The 22,399-nt window shown below is 44.9% G+C and overlaps 1 protein-coding gene across 2 annotated transcripts in view; it reads left to right on the top strand.

Moving 5' to 3' along the window:
• Positions 1-6,287: 6,287 nt before the first annotated feature.
• LOC124156222 (oocyte zinc finger protein XlCOF8.4-like) overlaps positions 6,288-22,399 on the top strand; it is a 40,100-nt gene continuing 23,988 nt past the window's right edge. Inside the window, exon 1 of one of the 2 annotated variants that reach the window (XM_046530621.1) lies at positions 6,288-7,413. The gene's annotated coding sequence lies outside the window, so the exon portion shown is untranslated. Of the gene's footprint in view, positions 7,414-16,147; positions 16,309-22,399 lie in introns of those variants that run through there. The other variant, XM_046530622.1, reaches the window with a different exon arrangement.

The raw sequence follows: 22,399 nt of genomic DNA, 5'->3' as shown, positions 1-22,399 counted from the left end.
ATTTGACGTTTCCGTAGACGATCGTATTTTTGAAACATTCGACAATCGCTGACGAATTGTCTGTTTCCATTGGGGTTTGACGCTTGTCAGGGTTGTCTCTTGGAGGAAGCACCTTCTGGAATACGACAGGATAAAGCTAGTGAGTAGGCGGAGAGCTATCGCCGAGTTGGGCGGTCACTTTTTCCCTCAGGTAATTTTCGCGGAGCGCAGCGATTGGCTGTGCAAGTGCATGCTGCACTGCCTTGGGAACCTCTCGTAAGAAAGCAATGGAGGAATCGTCTTCTCTCTATATGTCCACTACCATACCTTTTTAAGAACCAATCTTAGCAGTGGGTGAATGTTACAGTTCTACACCGTGATTGGTAGTTCTGATTTGGGAGTATCTGTAAAGACTGAAACATAAATTAATTAACTCACTTTTTCCCCATTGAAGTATTAATCGCGTTATTTGAGGTGATATGTGGTGTTGTTTGCTCGAGTTTTTCGTAAGTAAAGACAATAATCTCCTTATAAATAAAATTATGGCATAAAGTGAGGTTGTTCCAAGAGATTATCAGTTGAAAGTTGACATGAGGTAGATTTTACTGTAACGTACTACTTCTGTTAAAGGACTTTTATCTTGCTTAATTACTGTGGTGTTAGAGAATGAATATCTGGTGAATGAACTGAAGCACTTCGACAGAGGGCAATATATATATATATTATATATTGCCCTCTGTCGAAGTTGGAAGTGGTAACCAGCGATATTTACACTCGTGAGTTTCAAGCTGCTATGTTATCGTTGTTGGATAACACTTGAAATCCGTCGTTAGATTTCTATTACTACATCACTAAACCGTTGAGTCCGGCAACAGAAACTTTCTCTCCGAAAATTCTGAGTCCGATTTCATACCTTGCGAGTGTTGCCGCACCCATTTATTCCCGTACTGTTTTTTGGAGCCGAATGCATTTCGTATGCACGTATTGAAGTCACCACTTTTAACCCTTACGTCACCACTGCCTCGCAATTGCCTCGCATTTTCTCGTCCTCCTTTACTGGATTTCGTTGAATACATAGCTGAAAATTGAAATAAGATACTTATTTTATTTTACCGACAGTTGGAAACGATGATAATTAAAATGCTCCTCCTCTTAATTAAATTAATATTCAGGTTTTTACACTATGCGTCACTGCTTACTACACATCATCAATATCATTTTTTTTTAACTCTGTGATAATTTCTATGAAGCATTGGATTGTAAGAACGATTGCCTTTATATATGGACTATGGTAGAGTAAAATATATGCTAATTATAATCGTGGAACCAATTACAAAAATGTCTATGAGTATCTGTTAATTTCTAATGAATATTTCTGTGCGTGTTTGATGGATTAAAACTGCCTTCTTCGTAGTAATTCGTTTAGCAACTTTAGCTACAATCATTAATGTACAATATTTATTTTCCAAGAATTCTCATGCCTCAAGTTGCCATGGTAAGTCATCATCAATGAAATAAGTACTCGGCAAAATTACGACTGATATTACGAAGGTTTATCAGAAGCTAAGGAGGGTTCAGTCTTGGATTCTCTCCCGTGAGAATGAGGGAAAGTCGGACAAAAAACCCCAGGGAATTCCTCCCTTTCCTTTGACACCCGTTATAGTTATTTCTGTCCCTAGAGACGAGCCACCGAACAATTTTAGATCGAGAAATAAATAACAGAGACAAAAGCGTCTTTCCTATACTCACGGGGCGGAATATATGCGCGCGTTTCTAAACAGGTCAGTTCCTTTTCACAGAGGAAGGGAGGAAAGTGATATCAATCGGTTGTAAACCCAAAGTGAGCTGACATTTGTGCTCTTGGAATGGGTTGCTAATGCCATGAGAGGTGGAATGAATAGAGATGGTGGATAGATGTAGGGAGGTCTCTTGTTGATTGATGGGTCTTTTGGACGGACTTAAATTACCTCGGTTATCCCCGTTAATTGTGGTAATTCGTGACTCTGAGGACCGGTGGATTCGTTAGAAAGGTAAGAATAGACAGTGAAATAGGATCATGGAGTAGATAACAACTTTATTTTTACAAAATCTACTGAATTTACGAGAGTATAAAATCATGATCGTCGCGAGCTTTCTTGAGTGATTGTAATCATTTACTTCATGGCTCTAGGATGTTTATATCTCACTCTTCAAATAAGTGTGCGCATTATACGTGGTAACTGCCCATACGAAGCAAAGATGAATTAAGTATTACTTTTGCTGGTAAAATTTTTGTCAACCAATTCGTTGCCGATTTCCATTAACGTAAGAGTTCCATTTCCAGGAAAAAATCGGTGCCGGATTTAGCAAACTTCTATCAAAAGTCGGATCTCTGCTTGTGCATATATTTGCTTGTAATATGCTTAAAATGTCCACCAGCAAAGCACACAAGGAGAGGTCAGGGAGTCTCCGTAAAATCTCCTCCAAGGCTAGGTACGACCTGAACCTGATGCAAGAAAAATCTCCTTAACAGTAGGGAACCGAATCCGGCTACTCCACGTAAGAAGCAAACCCTTTAACCTCCACACCAACTGGTTCCCTGAGTGAGATGAACTCAGTCCTAACATTGGTGATGCTCGAACCCCGACCATTCGGACGGGAAGCCGGAAAACCTTGTTTGCACCACACTCGATCCTAGAGGAATTTCTCCGGAGTCCATTGCATACGTGAAAGGGAAAGTGGATCCGTTGCGGGAGCATAGCCCCTGCTTAGCTCTGGGGGCTAGTCACAGCGATCACGCGGATATACCCTCCCCTCCTCTCTTTCCCCTCCACCCCCGTCCATCCCCCGTGTCTCAGGCCGCGAGAGACTCACCCCTCTGGCATCCCCGAAAACTTCGCTTGTGTCCGCTTCGCTCGGGAGGGGGTGTCGTTCCTGTGCTTTAGCATACAGGGACGGTGGAGGGTAGAGTAGGGGTGGAGCTGGTACATAGGTGGGTGCGCGTTACATATGTGATCGGGTAAGGTTTTTTTTTTCTCGCGGCGTTAGAGGAGAGGGTGTTCGGGCAGCGCGTTGGGGTAGGAGCTTGGTTTCGTTTGATGCGCGCTGGGGTGTTTCTCTCAGGGTAAGGAAAGAAAACGGGAAGGAGTCGATAGAAACAAATTTCCAGCTCTCGCAGTGACTACTTCGCCTCATTTTTTCGCTCCAACGCTATTTCTGCGTTTGGTTTTCACCCCGTAAAAACTTGATGGAATTCAAACCCTTTTCTCATCCGTGTAGAATACAGGAAAAATAACTCAATCAAGCAATTTCTTTTTTCAAAAAAACTTATTCAAAATTTTGCATCAAATGTCGAATGAAATTATTTTTAAGTAGGCGACTGCAATTATCTATAACCGCAATGAGTTATAGATAATTGCAATAATATATCTTTTCGTGAATCGTAGTGTTAAAAATGAATTTTCTCTCTGTTTCAGCGCCTTCTCCTTATGCTGATGTCCATTGATGCAGGACAAGTTTGCTCCGAGGACCTCAATTTTATAAATTTAATACATGCTGGCGTTGTCCACTGATTCTGCCTTGAAGAGTGAAATGAATTTTGCAGACAAGATGCCAGCTGCGGTAAGTTGTGCTACTACGGGTACAGGCAAATCTGAAGACTAATTTTCGTACCTCCCCCTGGACGTATGCAAGGGGTTATCAGGGAACGAGGTATGCAACTGAGGTAAGATGAGTACAATAGTTTTGTACTGAAGATAGACTTAGATAAAGTAGTTCAGTTATCATTAAAAAGAAGAACTTTGTTCTTTCACCAAGTTTCAATGTGCTTTGTGTTCTTCTTTTTAATGTAAATTATGAATCGCTTTCACCAAGTTACGCCTCAAACAATCAATTCAATCAAGTAGTTCAGTTTCATTGTGGTCATTCATTATCTAAAAAATGATGATTGTTGCTCCTAATTTTGCGATTATGTATCCCCCCCTTTATGCTATTCTACCTGTTGTCGCAAAAATATGGTTTAATTTCAAAATTTTATTGTATTAATCATCGAAAGAAGTCCGACGAATCAAGTGGCTAAGCAATCATAAGAGTTTTAGCGTGGGTTGGGTCGTGGTTATTCTCGTTCGCGGTTCGTCCGTCAGTTGTCGCCGCTAATGTTATACGCCTCTCGCGCAGCTTTTGTGCTCGGGGTAGACCCGGGAGCGTGTTGTCCCAGGTTGAGGATTCCAGGCCTCCTCCGATTGGGGCAGGTAGGCGCCGCCGCTGGTGATGAAGGAGGGGAGGGAGTAGGCCTCTCCACCTCCCTCTCACCACTGTGGGCGCCGAACCATTTGTGTTTGATAACCCATCCCCTCCATCCATCCACTTCCCCTCCCCCCCCCCACTCCTCTTTTGTGCCTCCACTTCCTCATCCCACTCCACCACCAACTCGAAGAAGGATACCGCTTTTCCCCGATCTATCCTAATACGCTTTCTCCCCACCATTCTTCCCCGCCTCGTCCTTCCACAGCGGAGGAAGTGTGGGGGGAGGGGACGAGGGGGGTTTAGCGAGAAATGAGGCGAGGGGAAATCTGGGGAGGGCATTGGGTGCGAATATTTCGTGGCTTATAGAAATCCGTTTCGGCCGCGTCGTTCACTTGTTACGGTACGATTTTTAGAGACCGAATGCCGAGGTCGTCTTTGTCATGAGGGTATGTTAGTATGCATGAGGTCATCTGGAATAAAATTCAACAATATTCCCGGTATTATACGATTCTATTTCCGAGGGTGATCCCTCCAAAAGGCAAATAGCCTATGGAGTCACCTAAACCGTGGTTTTTTATCTATGATATTTAAGTGTTTAAATAGTGTACGGAGCAATAAAAATATATTATTCTAAAATGGGAAATAAATGTAAATTCCCCTCTGCACTCGAAAATTATAGCGAAGAGAGTAAGGAAAATTTAATCCTGTATCATGCGTTCGAAGGCCATCTTGTAATATCCAAAACCATATTGAATGCATTACGCTGTTTTATTTCGATGCAGCTCCCTTTCATTTCCAATGAATAAAGGGGTTATTGGGTACACCGTGCAATCAAGTCGTGTTCTCAAGAGGCAACGATCCCAAACTTCTGGTTGGCTGAAGTGAAAAACCAATGAGGCTACTTCGAAATGGGTAAAGGTGCACTGCAGTATTATATTAATTTATAATAATTTGTTCTGATGAGCCTCATTTCTTACAGTTTCCTGTACCGCAACTCGCCCATCTCACGTGCTTTTATAGACTAAAATCTGAAGGAATCGTGAAACGCGATATGTAATCTCACATGAATGTGCAATACCTGACCAAAATTCCTAACATTCGAGTACATTTAATCCGAGAGAGGGAGAGAGAACGAGGCGGAAATTCTAACGCGTGGCAAAGGACTTCACCGAGAGATCGCAATGAGATCATCGTTACGGTCAAGCGTTCGACATCTGTAATCAGATCTAAGGAAGGAGGAAACGAGTTTGCGAGCTTATTCTTTGATAATAGTGTGGTAAACTCACGATCTTACATATCCTCTAAATGCTTGAGGGAGGTGGTGTCATCATTACGGGTACGTAGATAACGAATAATAATAATTTACCCCCTTGGGCGGTGAATCGAATGCACTAATAATGTTCACCTCCTTCCCCCCTTCGAAGATGAGTGCGTGTGGGAGTTGGAGTGGGGAAGGAATCGCGAGAAAAAATAATATTAATAGCTTTTTTATCATATCCCCACCCCGCCCACCTCGATTCAAGGACGCCGAAGAAAAAAAAACAACACTAACACAGACAAGTGAAGACTTTTGGGGTAGGCAGGAAGGAACCGGGGACGGTGGTGTGAGGGAAACATAAGTGGAGAGGGGAGGTAGGGGAAGTGATGGAAGGGGTGGGGGAGATAGAAGTGGAGTGGGGGAAGGAGGAGAGGAAATGGGGTGTGGGGAATTCCAAGAACATTGGGGTGAGAGTAGAAGCAAGGGTTTTACGTGATCCGGGTGTGAGAGGGAGGGGGGGGGGGTCAACGAGAAGAGGATGAGGATTTTGGGGTGGGGGGGAAGAGAAGCTTCCTGAGACGTAGGGATATGTGTGTGGGGCGAGGGGGTGGTGGTGTTGTAGGATTGTGGAGAGGGGCGTTGTGCGTTTGATGGTGGTGGGAGGGGAACGCCGTGTGTGTGTGTGTGTGTGGGGATGGGGTAGGTAGGGGAAGTTCTGGGAGGCGCGAGGGGCGGGGGGAGGGAGGAATGAGGGGGGGAAAGGAGAGGGCAGAAGGCGGGCCATAGCCCAAACCTGCTCGGAACGTACACATAGCTGTCACGCAGTGTCGGGTTGAGGCGGCACAGGGTTTTTCGTACCAGAAGAATAGGGGTAGATCCCAACAGCATTTACCAAGGGATAATACCGGACAATTTTTTTCCACGCGTCGATGCGGTAAAATAGTTTTTTTATCGCATTTTCCGCGAAGTTTCATCGTAATCTGGTCGTGGAGGTCTTTTTTTAAATCACCGTTTTTATCTAGTTCGTTTTTTTTATTTCGCTGCGTTTACTGGTGCCTTTTGTGTTGTTGTTGCTGCTGATATCGTTTGTGCCTGGGATATTGTGAGAGAAAAGTTGATCCCGCGCCGTCCGATTCCAAAATTTCGCTCGCCGGCTAGAGGAGTGGGTGAATGGACCGGAGAATCGCCAGCCACCGCCGCGTCGCCCTCGCAGATTCCGCATCGCGAATTTCTGCCCTCGCCAATACCGAAGGAAGACCGCGTCGGACTTTGCGCCTTCGGTGCTTTTACTATTGAAACGGTGGGAAGCGGATTTCTGCAGGACTCGAATGAGTTTTCACATCGAGTGCCACCGCAACCTGTGCAATCTTGAACGGATTAAAATTTAAGCGTGAAATTCAACGTGTGAAAAGGGAAACTGTGAGGTATTGGTGAAAGATCTTGTAAAAAATCTCCATTGTTGTCCCCGAATCCCTCGGAGCCGACTCACCTCAGTGTCTCTCTCTGGAGAGAAAAAAGTTTTATTTTCGCAAATCTGCCCATCCTGATGACCGGAGGAAGGATTTTCGGGCGGACCTTCTTGAGTTGACAGGAACCTTGTCTCATGAAAGGGGGCGTGAAGTGTGTTGGTGCCTCAGAGTTCGTTGCGATGTTCCGTTTCGCGACTCGGTGAAATATTTCGCGCAGGCGGCCCGCCGGCCCCCCTTCTACTGTCTTACCGTCTTCCCCCCCATACGGACTGAAAGTACCTCCTCCTCCCCTCTACTGTATGCCCCTGTATTGTCTCTCGACGTCGCCATGGTGTTGAGGGCTCGGCTCCACGAAGAGGAGAAACGGTGGAGACCAGAGGAGTCGACGTGAGGAGTTACGCAAATTCACGAGAGAGGAAACAAATTTTCGCACGGCTTGGTTTCGCACCCCGTGTGAGCAGTTCCAGCATCGTTATCTCCACGGTGAGTAGTGTATATTGCAAGGAATATTCTGGCGGAGCTAGCGAGCTCCAAAAGTGATCTATTTCTTTTGTTGAGAGGTGTCCGGAAAAATGTTTGTTTTTGTGTATCCTCGCGGATATTGCGTGAAAAATATTGTGCCACCATTAGGAATTTACCAACTTTTTATATATTATATTGTTGCCAAAGTTGCCCTGAAATAGTGCTATGCCTATTTATTTTTTTATGAAAATAATTTAATTTATTTCTTGAGCAAGTCTCGGTGTCCTTGCTGAACGAAATATTCCCGTTTTCTCCAGTGATCTCTCAAATTTTGTGAATCTGTAAAAGAAACCTTTCGCCATCACCTCCGTCATCGCTTCCGAAAGAGGCAAATCGTTTCCGAGTTCTTTCCGAGTGCGAGGTCATTCTGCTGTGCTCCGGTCACATCATTAGGCCTCTCCACGACATAAACGTATTCAACCTTGCCAACATTGTCCGGCTGACCTCCCCTCCGTGGAAAAATCATGGACACATATAACACACGCGCCTACCCCAATCTTTTACCCGTTTTCCCTCACCCTTTTCACCCGAACCCTAACCCCTTTCTCCCCCTCCGTTCACCCCCCCCACCTCCTTCCTGCTCCTCGCGCCCTGACCGACGCACCCTCTCCCGGGGGTACGCAAGGCAGGGATCATCGCCAGGGCCCTCCTCTGCGTCCGCGCACTCGACGGATCTTCCCCGCTCTGCCGGACTCCACACTAAAGGGTTGAACCAGGGGGGTGACTGGACTGACTGACCGACCGCAACCCGCACTACTTGGTCAGTCAAGCCGCCACCCCCCTTGGTCGAAACCTAGAGCTTTGTGGTACCATGTATCAAGGCCTCCTTCTCGGTGGAGTGACCCCCTGCCAAACACCCTAGATGTGGCTCGCCGGGTATTATGTAGAAGTAGGTGTGACCTAGGCGAGGAAGGCGGGTGCAGCGAGATGTGTTAAGATATACCAAATGGATTGGAGCCGAAAATTAATGTTAAGGAGGTAGATGATGGAGAAACAGTGCAGACAGCAATGTATACGACGATGAAAAGGGAACTTTGTAATAAAGCATCCCCAATGTGTGTGGAAAGAAACTAAAACTACTTCTTCCTCCCTAGCAGCTGATGCTAGCTTAAGCAAGTGACCCTGCACGGCGAGCTTCATTCCTTTCCTCTATCCCATGCACGGAGTGAGATAGACAGATGTGTGACCGCCGCGGTCTTCGCAGGCGTCGTCGTCATCAACAGCTCAACACCCCTCCCGCATGCCTTACTAGTGCAAAAATGAAGCTACACGCTTCCCGCTCGCTGTGCCATTGTCAGCAACAAAAATCCTGCGCGCATTGCATAAAGCGAAGGGGGAAAAGGCGCGACGCAGTGGCTTAGGTCAGTTGAAAGCGCCGCTGCCGCCGCCGACGGCAACACCATAGCGCCATCCGCCGCTTTCCTTGCCTCGGGTGTGGGGAATCATCCTTCGTGATATCTCTGCCCTCCCTCTCATTCCATGCGAGTGACAGCGAAGCACGGCTCGTGACCTCCGCCTCTTCTCATCCCCTCCTCGTGTCTATCTCATTTTCCTAGCCTTGTGTCCGCACTACACTACTCCTTTTCCCCGTCTCGGCTCGTGCGATTCGCGGCCTGGCTGTTGTGATGCATTCATTCGTTTGTCCAAGGTCTTATAAAAAAAAAGAACGAGTCATTTTTCGGGCTCGAAGGTTGTTGGTCGCATTAGGCTTGTGTGTGTCTATTTCGTGTTCACGAGGCGTGGAGGAAAAGTTAGCGTCAGTTTTACCACAGCGCCGCGCCGCTATTATGCTATTGTGTGAAACTGAGAACGTTCCCTTCTTTTGTTGAATGTGGTTGGTTATTATTCCGACAGGCCATATAATTATTTGCTCGTATCAGTGAATATTATGAGTGAAAAATTCAGAGATTTCTTCTTGTCCGTACTGTACGATTTATAAATTTTTGGGTTTTCGACTACCCCGCTGTTATTAGTAAGGGCGTGGAGAGTTGACTGTGAAGTACTGTTCCGAATCAGTTGAAAACAAACGGAGCTCTCCGGACCATTATCTAAATAATGTTCCCATTTTGACAGGTGTGTGTTAACACTTCAGCGTCCCGAATATTGTGTCAATTTCCATCCAGATCCGTCACGGTTCGACCTCCCAAGTCGTTGCTCCGACCGCAATTCGAAGTGCGAGAACGACGACCCTAAAAATGCTCGTTTTCTCCATCCGTTCCGGATTGAGGGAGTTCAAGTAGTCTTAACTCGGGGAAAACTTTTCCTTGTTTTGAACCAGCCCAGAAGTGAAATGGTTCCTAGGAGAAAAGAAAGAAAATTCAGCTCGAATTCTTTGCGCAAAGCTTTCTTTCACTCGAGTACGTTGCGAAAGTAAAGGGGTTGATTGTGTGTGTCGCTGTGCGCTCGGAGAAAGGGCGTTTCCGTCTTGCAGCGCTCGAAAACGCATTTTCGTTCGTCGTCTCGTCTGCGATGATCAGCTTTAAAATTGATTCGTGGTTATAATTCGCGATTTTAATGGATTGTTTTTTTTTCTGGTATCCTCAAAGTGTTCATTATTTCGACCTTCCCGGAATCATGTCCGTCTCAGCGTTCAACCCCCGACGCTCGCCCATTGGGTACGCAAATTCGGTTTCGGCGAATCGGGGGTCCGTCCGCCATTTTTCGCGGAGAGGAAGGGTTCCGACGCCTGAGGACGAGTCCCGAAGGGGCGAAGAGTGTGGCCCTGTCGGAGAGCGCGAGTTATGTCCCTGCTTGGTCATGCCTCCCTCCCCGTCATGCATTTACGTACATTTTTCATCGAGTCGCGATTCCATTTACCGCTCATTGTTCATCCTGTGCACCCTTGAACGCTATTTTTTTCGATTTTTTTCTTATCTCTCTCGTAACGTGAGTCGGTGCTGTAGTTCGAAAGATTTCTCTCCACTCGAGTTAAGGGTGCAGTGAATTTGGTTTTAACACGCAAATTATTTTCACTTTTATACTAAATTTTCTCATTTTTAAGTACATTTTTGAATGGAATATTTTATTTTTCGTAGTTTGGGCGAAGTATCGAGGCTGACGTGAGAGTAAAATTTTATGGCCACAGTTAATTTATCGCACGGATTAAAACATTCTTGTGTGCATTTTCCGAATAATGGTTACTTTGTAAATTGGAATTATGTTCGTTTTTTGTATGTCGGCTAAAACCTTGATCGGGAATCGCGAACGTAGAATCGGCAGGAGAAAAATGGCGGTCGGTTTCGTGGCAAACGCTTCTCCTTTCCATCTGGATATTCCCTTTTTCCTTTTGCAATCGACTGTCTCCATCAGATCCTATTACGACCTCTCCGTCTCCAACTAAAAAAAGTTTTACCTATCAACTTTCGCTCACTCACGGGCAGTTAGTTAGTTAGACACCACAATTTGACCGATCGAAGATCAAAAGGAAGAATTAAAAAAAAAAACTTTATTATTATGACACTTCACGTGTTTAGAGAAATAAAAAAAACGAATTTAGCGAAAAACGAAATATATGGTATTTGAGTGAAAATTGGCAATTTCTCCATCGGATTGAGGAGTTATTTTTTCATGTAAAAGTGTCATACGATTAAAAAAAACATGACGATGTTGGCCCACTCAGCGCCGTTCATAAAGTGTGCCGACTCGGTGAAAAATGTGTATCTTGAGAAGACGTATTGGCCTGCTTGTCCTTGTCGCTCTTCGCCTGAGAGGAGGACACCTTGGAGTCGGAATTATGCGCTCTTCATTTGCATGCGTCTTTGCGGAAAGTGTGCCTCGACATTCGATTATTCCTGCCCTCTGGCGACGGCGGTCCTCGGGTCTGCTGTTTGGGTGCGCACTTGAGGCAGCTCAGTTCGCTTTGGCGTGCGTGGATATGCGTGCGCGCGGACGATATCGACGCGAAACGTTTTGAGGGTCGCTCTCTTCCCTTGCCCTACAATCCTTGGGTTGGGGGTGGCCAGAAACCAGCGCCGGACGCCCCTTAGTGCGTCTGTGTGAGTGAGATTTCCCCCCTCCGAAATTGCGAAGGTGATCTTTCGTCTCCTTGCCATTTACAGTCCGTTAAAAGTATAAAAAAATATTTATTCCTCCATTTTTCCCTCAAATTCCTGCCCTCCTGCTTAGCTTTTTAATTTATTCTTTTCTTTAGATATATATACGTGAATTGTTAAAGTTTTGTTGAAGATGTGGTCTCCGAATGGTCAAACTGCGTTGTCTATGGAGGAATAGTTCTCTCATGGGAGTGGAGTATTTGAATTCCTTCACATAGGTAGATATGATTTTTAGTCATGCACTATGCTGTAGCTATTATTCGCCAGATAAAATATACTTTTTAATCCCCGATTCGTGTTTGCCTGTATGGACGTTGAGATATACATTATGCCCCGGCGTTACGCACTGCTCATACCACTCGCATACTACGCGGAGTGAACTTTTCTCCTCTCCAGTACAGAAGATGCGCGGTACAGGGTGTGATTCTCATTGCGCGTGAAGTTCCGATCGAAAAAAATGGAGCATGTCGAGCTAGTGAAGGTAATGATGCGAAATGTGAATCCAGCCTTTTTTCTTAGTTGGAGGCGAAAATAATTTCGGCATCCAAGCTTTTTTTATTTACCATATGGACGTCATTATCGGAGATAATAATGTGATGAAGTTCACGAAGAATAAAAAAAATGGCTCAGAGATAGTTAGATTTAGTGCGGTATGTTGTGGTCGGCAAAAATTTCTGCAGCGTCCGTATCTTGAATGTATATCTGCGCTCAGTCCCCGCATGCGCGTAGAATCCGACCTTTGTTACCTCAACATCCCACCATGGCAACGGCGCGACAACAGTCTTTATGTTGCGCGAGCGCCCGTCTTCCGCCGCTTGCGAAACTGATATTGTCGAAATTTTATCAACGATGCGCGTTTCGGGAAGGAAAAAAACAAACATGGAGAGTTTCTTTTCGAAAAAAAAACATTTTATCGCGCTATTTCGTTAGGACTGCCGAGTTTTCGCAGTCGTGCGTGAAGTTTCGTTTGCTTTCATTCATTTCAATCACGCTTTTCAGATGTAAGTTTGATCGATTGGTCAGTAATCCTTTATTTTCCCGAAAATTACAATACTTAAAAAATTATCATTTACCTCGGTACCCCCTTCGTTTTCCCACGAAAAAGTCTGAAATACCATATTGATGTGTTAAGTTAAGTGCGAGTTTAATCATTATAATAAATCAACTTTCATTAGATATCTTTTCTTTATGGCTTACGTCTTCTTATACGATGTTTCGCGTGGAAAAAGTATTCTGCATGGGAGGCCGTTAAGTATTTGCCGGCTCAGTCTCCGAGAAGAGGGTCAATTGCGTCAAACCGTTCCCTCGCGATCGCAAAACCAGCGTGAAGGTTTGAGTCGGCGAACATATTATTTTTTATTTAGCGGCACGAGGCGAGAAAAACGGATGATTCGCGTTTTCGAGAGGAGATTCCGTCGCTGATTTTTCGCCATGGCGGCGGCCGTGAAGGTGATGAGGAGGCGGGAGCCAAGCCCCGGCGGAGGGTAGACCATGGAAAAGTATTTCTTCCTTGTCCCAGGACCCGAAATTTTCGCCATTCGCCTCCTCTCCTTCTCTCGTTCTCCTACCACGTCCCTATTGCCTCTTCGCTTCAACCTCATACCATGCCTCTCCGGCGCAGCCGCCGACGCCGACCGCCTCGCGGCGCCACCGTCGCTATCTCCCTCCCTACCTTTCTCTCTCTCCCTCCTCTTCCCCCGCGTATATATCCCCACTCCACCATCTCCGCCCCCACACACGCACTTTATATGTATTATATATATGATATATATGTACATGTATTCCTCACTCCACTTCTGGCAAACAGAGAACGTCTTCCCCCTCCCACCACACATTTTCCCCAAAGCTCCGTGATGTAATTGCCATCCCCACCGCGGGGCCGGTTGCACGAGGTCGGGCGATTGTCGGGCGGAGGGGAAGGGGAGGGAACCGAAGCTTTTCAGGAGCGGAGAGGAAAACGGGGAGAGGGGGGGAAACGAGCGAGAGAGAGAGATACGGATAGAGAGAGGCTCACTGGCTCCACGTGGAGGCGAAGGACTGTGGTTTTTCACTACGCCTCCCTCCTCGCCCCTCGCTCCCCTCACCGTAAAGTGCGAGCGAGAAACCATTGTCCCGGGCCTCCGAGCGGGGCGGAAGCCCATACCGAGGTCGTGGACTCTGGGGGATGGAGGGGCGGGCGGAAGGGAAGGGGGACGAGGGGGGATGAGACTACGGGGTCATTGAACCTCAGCTCGTTGGGGTGCCGCATCGGCTTTGAATGGTAGCAGGCGTCTGTGTTGGTGCGCGTGTAAGCCATAAGGGGGAGAGGGAAACAGATGAAGGGAAGAGGACAGGGAACGGCTAGGAGTATCATAATATAGCATAGCATGGATCTATGTTTCTTCTCTTCTAAGCGTGGCTTTCTTTTAGCATCGCGTGAGGCGATTTCGAGGAGCGGCCTGTCGAAAAAAATCTGTTTTTCCTCTTGCGTTTTGGAGGAAAAATGGCGGCGATATTTCTTTTGCAGTCGTCCTTCGAAGGTTTATGAACCTGGTTCGCATTCTCGAGTAACTCGCCCGTGCGTCATGCGTGCATGTCTAGACTCTTCGAATGACTTCTTGACGATCGTGATGTTAATCGTTCGGTTACAATTACACGCGCACATTTTAAAGCTATAACCATAAAAAGATCATGGCAGCGAAAAAATATCATTCCATTGATACTCGATACCGACACTTAATTACATCTGTTAATTTGGTGGTTATATTATTTTTCTGATGATAGGGGCCGACTGCCCTTTGGAAATCGTCGCGATGGGCATGTGGCAGTCTGTGTCATGGCGTCCTGTGACGCATACCTCGATGTCTCCTTCAGATATCCTTTGCTGTCCCCTGTTGTTTCTCGCCAAACCTTCCGAGAATATCATCGGGTTCATTGACTGATAAAGGCGCCAAGTTTCGTCTTTGTATTTAGAGTGGGCGATCAGCGGGTTCAACTTCTCAGCTGTGTGGAAAAGTTTGATAACATTCGGCTATTGACGGGGGCAGCTTATTACATTTCGGTGTAATTTATGCCGTTTAGAATTGTCTGAGTTAAATTAACATTTTTGACCGGAGTGCGCTTGATAATGAAGTTATCGTGTGTAAATTATGTCCTTTAAGTAACTCATATCGGCCATTTTTCGTATAGGCGTGAAGTTGAGTAGGGTGGCGCCATTACACTGAGTTGATATTATTTTTTGTGAGTGCGTGTTTATGACAACCTTTCTATTGTTTTTGGCTAGATAAAGAAGGTAGCGTCCATTAGAGCGTGGTTGACTATGGATAAAAATAATAGGAAATGGCGAAAAAATAATAGTTAACGATTACAATAATAAAAATCAAATTATATTCAGTGACATTTGAAACAGACGTTTAATGTTAATTACCTGTTTCCTCAACGTTTCCCTGCGTAAAAAGTGTTCAAAATGCGATATTTATCATGTATTCCAAGCAAATCTTAACCTTAAATGGGTGGTTCTTTTCTAAACGTCGTGGGATTTCCGTTCCAGAAATATTATATTTCATTTCTTAAAAATTACGTTCCTACTTGCCTGGATATGTCGCTCTCTAATGAGTTTATTCCTTCGCCACGCAAGGCATCATATGCGTCGGCTTATTGATTTCCACCGTGGTACGTACAGCTGTATCATGATCTGAAGGGGTTTTACGTGCGTTTTTACATCATTTCGTTTATAGATCACTTCACAGCCTCTAATTTGTAGATACACGCCTATTATTTATCCCCTTTACCTCATGGATGAAATTCATCCTGTTAATTTATACCATTTCAATAGGTTTTCATGCATTCATCTGCAGAGTACGACATTTTGCACGTTTCGGACATTTTGAGAGAGTTGGGGACGATTTGGTTGGACGAAGTGACTAGGAATAACTGAAAACGTAGGTGGTGACGATGTGTGTGCTCTCGAGAGAAGAGCAATGGCAGACGTGGAAGGGAAAATCACCACTATTTGCAATGGTGGATCGGAGTGCATTTGGATCGACCTTTTGAAACACTTTGAAACACTTAAGATTTTTCCCAGTAATGGTACCACTTTTGCCACCAATGTTAATTCCACGCCCGAAAATCTAAGTAATCCCTTGATAAGTAGAGACACATAGGAAGATATCCAGAGATTTTGGTCTCAACTACTTCGACTATTATGTTCCTGTTGCGATTCGCTATTGCCACCATTTTCGTGTCGACTAATGCGAATTTAAGTCGGTACCTGTTGGGAATATGCGAATAATAATTGCGGGCTTGCACCCAAATGTATGTGCGTACTGAATGCATTCCGCCATCGCCTTAGACATGAGATGAGGGGGAGTTGAGGATGACGTTGAGGGGAGTTGAAACGAAGGGGGTACAGAGAGTGTATATGTGCTGGGTATGTACTCCGCACCACCCCCTCCGCTGGCGCCCCCCTTCTCGCCGTGGGCGGAGCGACAAATGCACTGCGAGCCACTCGCGTCGCTCCAGCCCTGCCCCTCCTCGCCGACTCTTCGCGACCGCGCCGGCCCCGTTCCTTGCCCCTCCCGGCTTCGAGCCCCCGCTGGCCCCCTCCCCCATCTCCCTCAGCAGCCAGCTTTCCCCTCCCCTCGCGCCTTCACTCCTTTTTTTCTCGATGTTTTCCGCGGAAAATGGACGTCGTCGGCGGACCGATCTTCGCTCTTCCACGCTCGTACTTCGTTGACGACGGATTGTTGTTTATGTTGTTATATGGATCGTTCTTAACCTCGTGTTCCCGTTCGGAGTGGTAATACCAATCCTCGGGCATAGTTGCGTGAGTAGTGGTTTTTTTCTTAAATTCATTTTTTCTATACCTACTCTTTGCTCCAGTCGTTATCTTTTTAGTGAAAAAATCGTTTCTTACTGTAAATTTAGTTTTTTTCTAGTGTGATAAGTGGTTGCAGATATGTGTATATATTTTTATTTTTATCCTTCTCTTTTGGGGGAATTTCCTCGAAGCATATCGTATTTGTGTACGTAGTCACGGCTCAGAGTGGCGCGAGCGTAGTGGCAGCTTCGCAACGCTACGCTATGCGGTAGCAGACTAAAAGAATGTTCTTTCTTACGGTATTTTTATTTACTTATATTTTTTTAAGCAATTCGTTTCGCTAATATTCATTTACTGACTATATCAAATGATTGAGCGTTTCTCTACACGAAATTTGTCTTTATTCCGTTCGTATTTGAGTTATTTTTCATTTAGTGTTGCAATGGTTTTTAATGTGCGAATGTTGGGTGCCTGTAGTGTTCTGTTTTATAATAGGTGTGTGATCACCTTTCTGATATTATTTCAAGTTTTAAATGAGATTAATGGTGTTTGATTGTACATTAAGTCTACTCCTTTTCACGATGAAACATGAGGGACTCACGAAGTGATTATTTAAGCATCTCTTGACGCTTTGCAAATGCGTTTGTTGTGACCTCATTTTAATTCGTCCTACTTGACCCACCGCTTCTATATCAGTTGAATCGGCCAACAAATGCTATGCAGCGTGAATAAACTTGCCTCATCGTTCGAATGAAATTCACTGTGACGCCACATCCCTCATCATAAAGTGAAATTTAGGTAAAGGTAATGAAGCTTTCTCTTCGAGGGGCACCATTTCAGCCGCTAGCCGAGCCATCCTAATTCCCAGCTTGCCTTTCATTAAATTCTTGATGGCTCAACATCCGACATGTTGTGCCGTCGTCGTGTTGCATTGGACGTTAGCCGTCGTACATACCGTAGCCGTCCACTAACTGCCTGGACCTGCCATTGTGACTTCGCTTATGATTAATTCATTTTATTACGTAAATAGAGTTTATAATTGAAGCTAAATGATGAAGGACGCTAATAAAAATTGCCGAAATTATATTAACATCTTAATTTTGTTTTCATTTCTACTGTAATTTTCCATTTTTTCCCAATTACCTATATATAACTAGCGTGAATCGATATATTTTGGCATTTTCCAAATTGTGTGATTTTTCACGACATTTTCGTTTGATTCGGGTATTTTATGATGTGCTCATTTCGTTTTATGCTTTCAGTTTATTTTTTAATACTTCTCATCATCAATCTTACGTTTATAGGTCTTCTCTTTCCTTCGCCTTTTTGAGTTCTCATCTCTCACATTTCCGTCAGTATCTATTTGATTCTGTAGTGTGCTATGATATCTCGGAACAACTATATCGATCCATTTAAAATATTTACCTTAAGTGTATACAAACATTATTTGTGTCTTCGGCACTTCATTGTGTATGATATGTAATTGATCCGCCAGAATAAGGATTTTGTCAGGGGTTTTCTCGCTTTACTCTCACCTAAGGTAACACTATCCAATATTTTGTTCGTACAACAGTGTTTATCTATTCTAACGAGGGACCTGTACTTTTTAAATCAGACCTCGCACAATTTTCCCTTCATTAGCACACGACGTGTTTTATTGTATACTAACAACGCTTTGAAGTGAATTTTGTGCACAAAGAAACTCTCCGTGCGGCAGTCAATGAATCGACACATTGTAATGTGTTGTATTTTTAAAATGCGAAGAATTAACTCCATATCGTGCCTCGGGCCACAAGCGATAGGTTCTTGTGTTTATTGCGTATCGTCAATACTTGATACAGCTAGAAGGAAGTATCAACCATCGTAGTGTTTCGGAATAAACTATAAACTTCAGCATCTCAGGGTCGTAGTGTCAGCGTGTTACATATTCGCCCTGATAATTACATATATATTCGCGGAGTGTTTCGCGAAGTAAACTTTCCATTCGAATGGTGAGCAACGAGTTTACTCGTTCGGTGTTCACGCGTCTCTCTCTCGCTCTAATCACGCTTACTTAGTAGGAGGGTGGGATTCGTATAGGTCTCGATAATTATCGCTCATTCGATTATCGCGAACCGCACCGTTTCCGTAGACCCCTTCCCCCCTTTTTTCCCCTCTATTTGATGACGCGACGACTGCCGAACTCGGCCACATCCTCATTCGTTGACCATCTAACTCTCTCTCTCGCACGCGCAGCTGCGGATGTCGTTATTCTTTTATTTCGCCGTCCTCTCGTCCCCACCATTGCAACCCTTTTATGTGCGTCAGAGCGAGTAGGAACTTTTCGGGTGTCGCTGACGGGTCGTTTTAACTGGGGGGGTCGTCACCGCGCCTTTCCCTTGTCGGGCTGTTTATTCGCCACGCTTTGTTTTTCGGTCGTGTTTCCAAATCGCTCCACCTATTGGGTGGTGGCGTAAGGTGGTGGCGCGGTCGGTGGTCATCCTTCGGGTGCGGGAGGGGTAGGGGCAGGTGCGGCAGGGTTCTCATTCAGGCCACGGGGTCAGCCAGGAAAGCCGTTCGTTCGCGAGAACGGTGCGCGGAGTTTTCGTGTTACCGTATTTGTGTTAATTAGGCCTTCGATTGCGGTATACTTGGTTTCAGGGTTTTCACTGATGACACCCAGGGTTGGTTTATATTAATCATGGTTAATTTAAGGGGGATCTGGTTTGTGTTGCGTTTCCACCCCGTGGACTCAGGTTCAAATCCCGGCGGTGGCGGATAATTTTCTGAAACTGCCCTATCCTTACTTAAATACTAATCAAGGGGCATTTCAAGTGCAGCACTCTGTCCGTCGGATGGGACGTTAAGCCATGGTTCCCTTGGCACCTTTCCTAAAGAGCAGGGTTATCCCGACGCTGGATTTCTTTCCATCCTTTCTTCCACACCCTTATTGGATAAGTTGTCAGTCGTCTCCTCCAAATACCGTTGTGGTACGCTTAGACCATAAGATGATATAGCCTAAGCTTTTACTTGGAGGTTGCTGGCGCTAGTGGTTCTAAATTCAATATTTGACCTAGACGGGTTTTGTTATGAGAAAAAATTAAGTACAAAAAGGATTTGCGGGGATATGGATTTTAACTGAAAGGCATGATCCAACGAGTAAATGAATGGTATATCTAAATATTTTTTGCATTGAAATTGTTCGCTTTGTTAAGACGATCAAGCTGCTCAAAATTGGGTGTTAAGCTTTTTTTTACTGATATGAGTTGGGTTATTGAAAAAAAAAGTGTCGGAAAAGTGGTTAAGCAGGTTCAGTTTGACTTCTCTGTGGATGCGTCAACCTCGAAAGTGGACAGTTATCCACCGATTGGGTTGGGCGTGACCCATAGAGAGCATTGGAAACGTGAGGCACGTGTAGCTTTGTTCTCAAGGCGAGTGACCAGCTGAAAGCGGAAAAGTCACGGGTATCAAAAGATAACGATGATTTCATTATTAGAGTTTACCCTGTCCAGATTTCATCGATGCTGACTGGAGGATATCAGAAGAGCTATAAGCCGGTTCGAAGCTTGACGCTCTCCTGTTTCTCTCGGAGTTAATAGCCGTTTGCCTATCATTAATAATTCCAAGGTTGGCCTTTGGCACCCTCTTACTTTGATCGAAGGGAGATATATGTGCGGAGACCTTGTGGTGGACCCTATATGTTCATGTCGAGACACTTTAATAACCTCATCGATTGATGGCTTCAACCACTCCATGTATTTCGCTATAGTGTGACTCCAACCATTTCTTGTTCGAGGAGAATACACTCGACCAGCATTTTCTTCGCGACGAAGTTTTCATTTTAAACTTTTTGCCATAACTCGAAATTTCAATGCTATATGAAGTGGAAACTAGTCAACCTGTGTCGTGAATGTGGACTGTTTACTAAAGTATCTTCTCATATGTAAAACGTTTGCATTTGATACACGTAAAAATGTTGAAAAAGGTCTACTATCTGCGCCCTAAATATAAATATATCAAAGTGATTATTTGTGTTTTATGAAAGTATTTCCAGGCGGAAAAATACAAAATACAACCGGTTGAGTGGGAGTATTGCGTCCTCTTAAAACGCGAGTAATTGACTTTTTTCCCTTTTGCATCACATGTCTTGAAAGCATGATCTGATCCAACGTGTAAGTCACCTATGAAACCAATACATGCCAAATTCATCCTGAGCGGTAGAGATATTATGGGATTTGAAATCATCAGAAAAAAAAGAAGTAACCTTCTGGGTTAGACCGCCACGAACGATCCCATTCTTTGTCCCACTACCCTACCTCAACGTCATTTAGGTGAAAGCGAAATCTCGATTGCCCAATGGGGTTGGCATTTTCACTCTATGCTGGACGGCTTTTAGAAGGGCGGGTAGATTTTACCAATATCCTCGGTTATTGATGAGCATAAACAGCTTTCTTGAATAAATTATTTTTTGTCCATTAACTACACTTCGAAATATGACATGCGCGTGTGTAGCCCTTGCACTTACACGTGTGGTGTCTTCTGAACGCAGGAACGTGTTAAACCTCAATCGAGTTACTCCTGAGTGTCTACTTTGCTCTACTGTTCTTGTTAATATTGTGCCTATGAAATGCATTAGGCGCCGTTCGCTTAGAAATTGTCCTTATCTAAATGGAAACTAAACCAGCTAACGAGATATCCTTTGCCTGATTCATTATTTACTCTTTCCACTTGTCTTTCAAGTGCTGTGCCCCATACTACATATACGTAGTAATTTATCAGTGAACACCAGTAGATAGAACATAAATGGATTCTACCATACAGTAAGCTGGCTTTTTATTTTAACTTAGACTGTAAAGTAACGATCGGTAACTTTTTGATGATGACATTACCCCATGGCCTCGGGAATGGGATGTGTGAGTAAATGATCTTGAGATATCCTCTCACGTACGAGCGATGCTGCGCGAGAAATTAAGTGTCCGACAAGGTAAAAAAGTCCCTTCGTTTGAATCAGCCTCCCACTGATCTTCGACACGTGAACATAATGCCGTTGCTTGTGATATGAAAGATGCCGAAGTTTTTCCCTAACCTCCTTGCGGCCTTGCGAGTGAGAGCAATAAAAATCGAATTTTCTCAATGCTGCCCGGATGGGCCGTGGAATGGGGGAGGCTGTGTACCCACACGCACGTGCCGCTGCGATTTTGTTTTTTTCTTAAACATCTTTCACCCCTACTTTTCATTGGACGCCTTCGGCTGGTTCGCAAGTCCTCACTCCGGTTATTTTATTTTATTTTAAATACATATGTATACGTTTTCAGGTTTTTTAGCTCGGGGCGACCGCGCGCAGCGTTTTTCGTTCTCGATGATGATCGTCGTGGGACGTTTTTGAGTCGATGCGTGTATATATCTCGAGCGTGGTGTGAGGGAAATTTGGGAAGGACCGGGTGAGGAGGTGGAAGGAGGCGGGCGGGGGAGAGGGGTGGAGAACTGACCTTTCGCAAGTCGGCGGGGGGGGAGTTGGGTCCGGGCGATGTCGGGTGGGGGAGGGGGTTCTCAGGAATAGTAGACGGGGAAGGGGGTGGGGAAAGAGGGAGAGGAGGAAACTAATTTTTTATTTCCCTCGTTTTTTTTTTAATTTAATGGGCACGGGAGAGGGGAAATTGTGAGTTGGGGTTGGGGACTTGTTAGTGGCTTATACCCAAGCGGTGAAGATTGGGAGAAGAAGTCGACGACCTTGTTTAGTGCGTAACTATGTAAACACACACATGCATTCTTTTTTTAAATTTTTTTTCTTGATTGGGTAAGATTTCCGACCGAACGAGCGATGACGTTTAATGGAACATTCACGAGTCGACCACCAGCATAATCACCTGGGTGAAACTTATTCCGAGAGCCTTCGCATATTGAGAGTACGATGTCCACTTGACATTTTTGTATCTCAGTATGTGCGTCTTGTTAGCTGTTTCCAGTCATGATATTCCGGGCAGCTTCAGCATACGGCGTTTTTTAATTAAATCGTGCATCCAGCTGTTTGAGAGAGGTCTTTATTAAGTATTTTTCTTCCACTGGAGTATTAGCCGCATTTCATTTATCTGGAGATAATTAATATTCGGCGGCTAAA

Source organism: Ischnura elegans, chromosome 3 (assembly GCF_921293095.1).
Source record: "Ischnura elegans chromosome 3, ioIscEleg1.1, whole genome shotgun sequence".
NCBI lineage: Eukaryota > Metazoa > Arthropoda > Insecta > Odonata > Coenagrionidae > Ischnura > Ischnura elegans.
The sequence above is the reverse complement of the archived record's forward strand: the minus strand, read 5'-3'. Positions and strand labels throughout refer to the sequence as shown.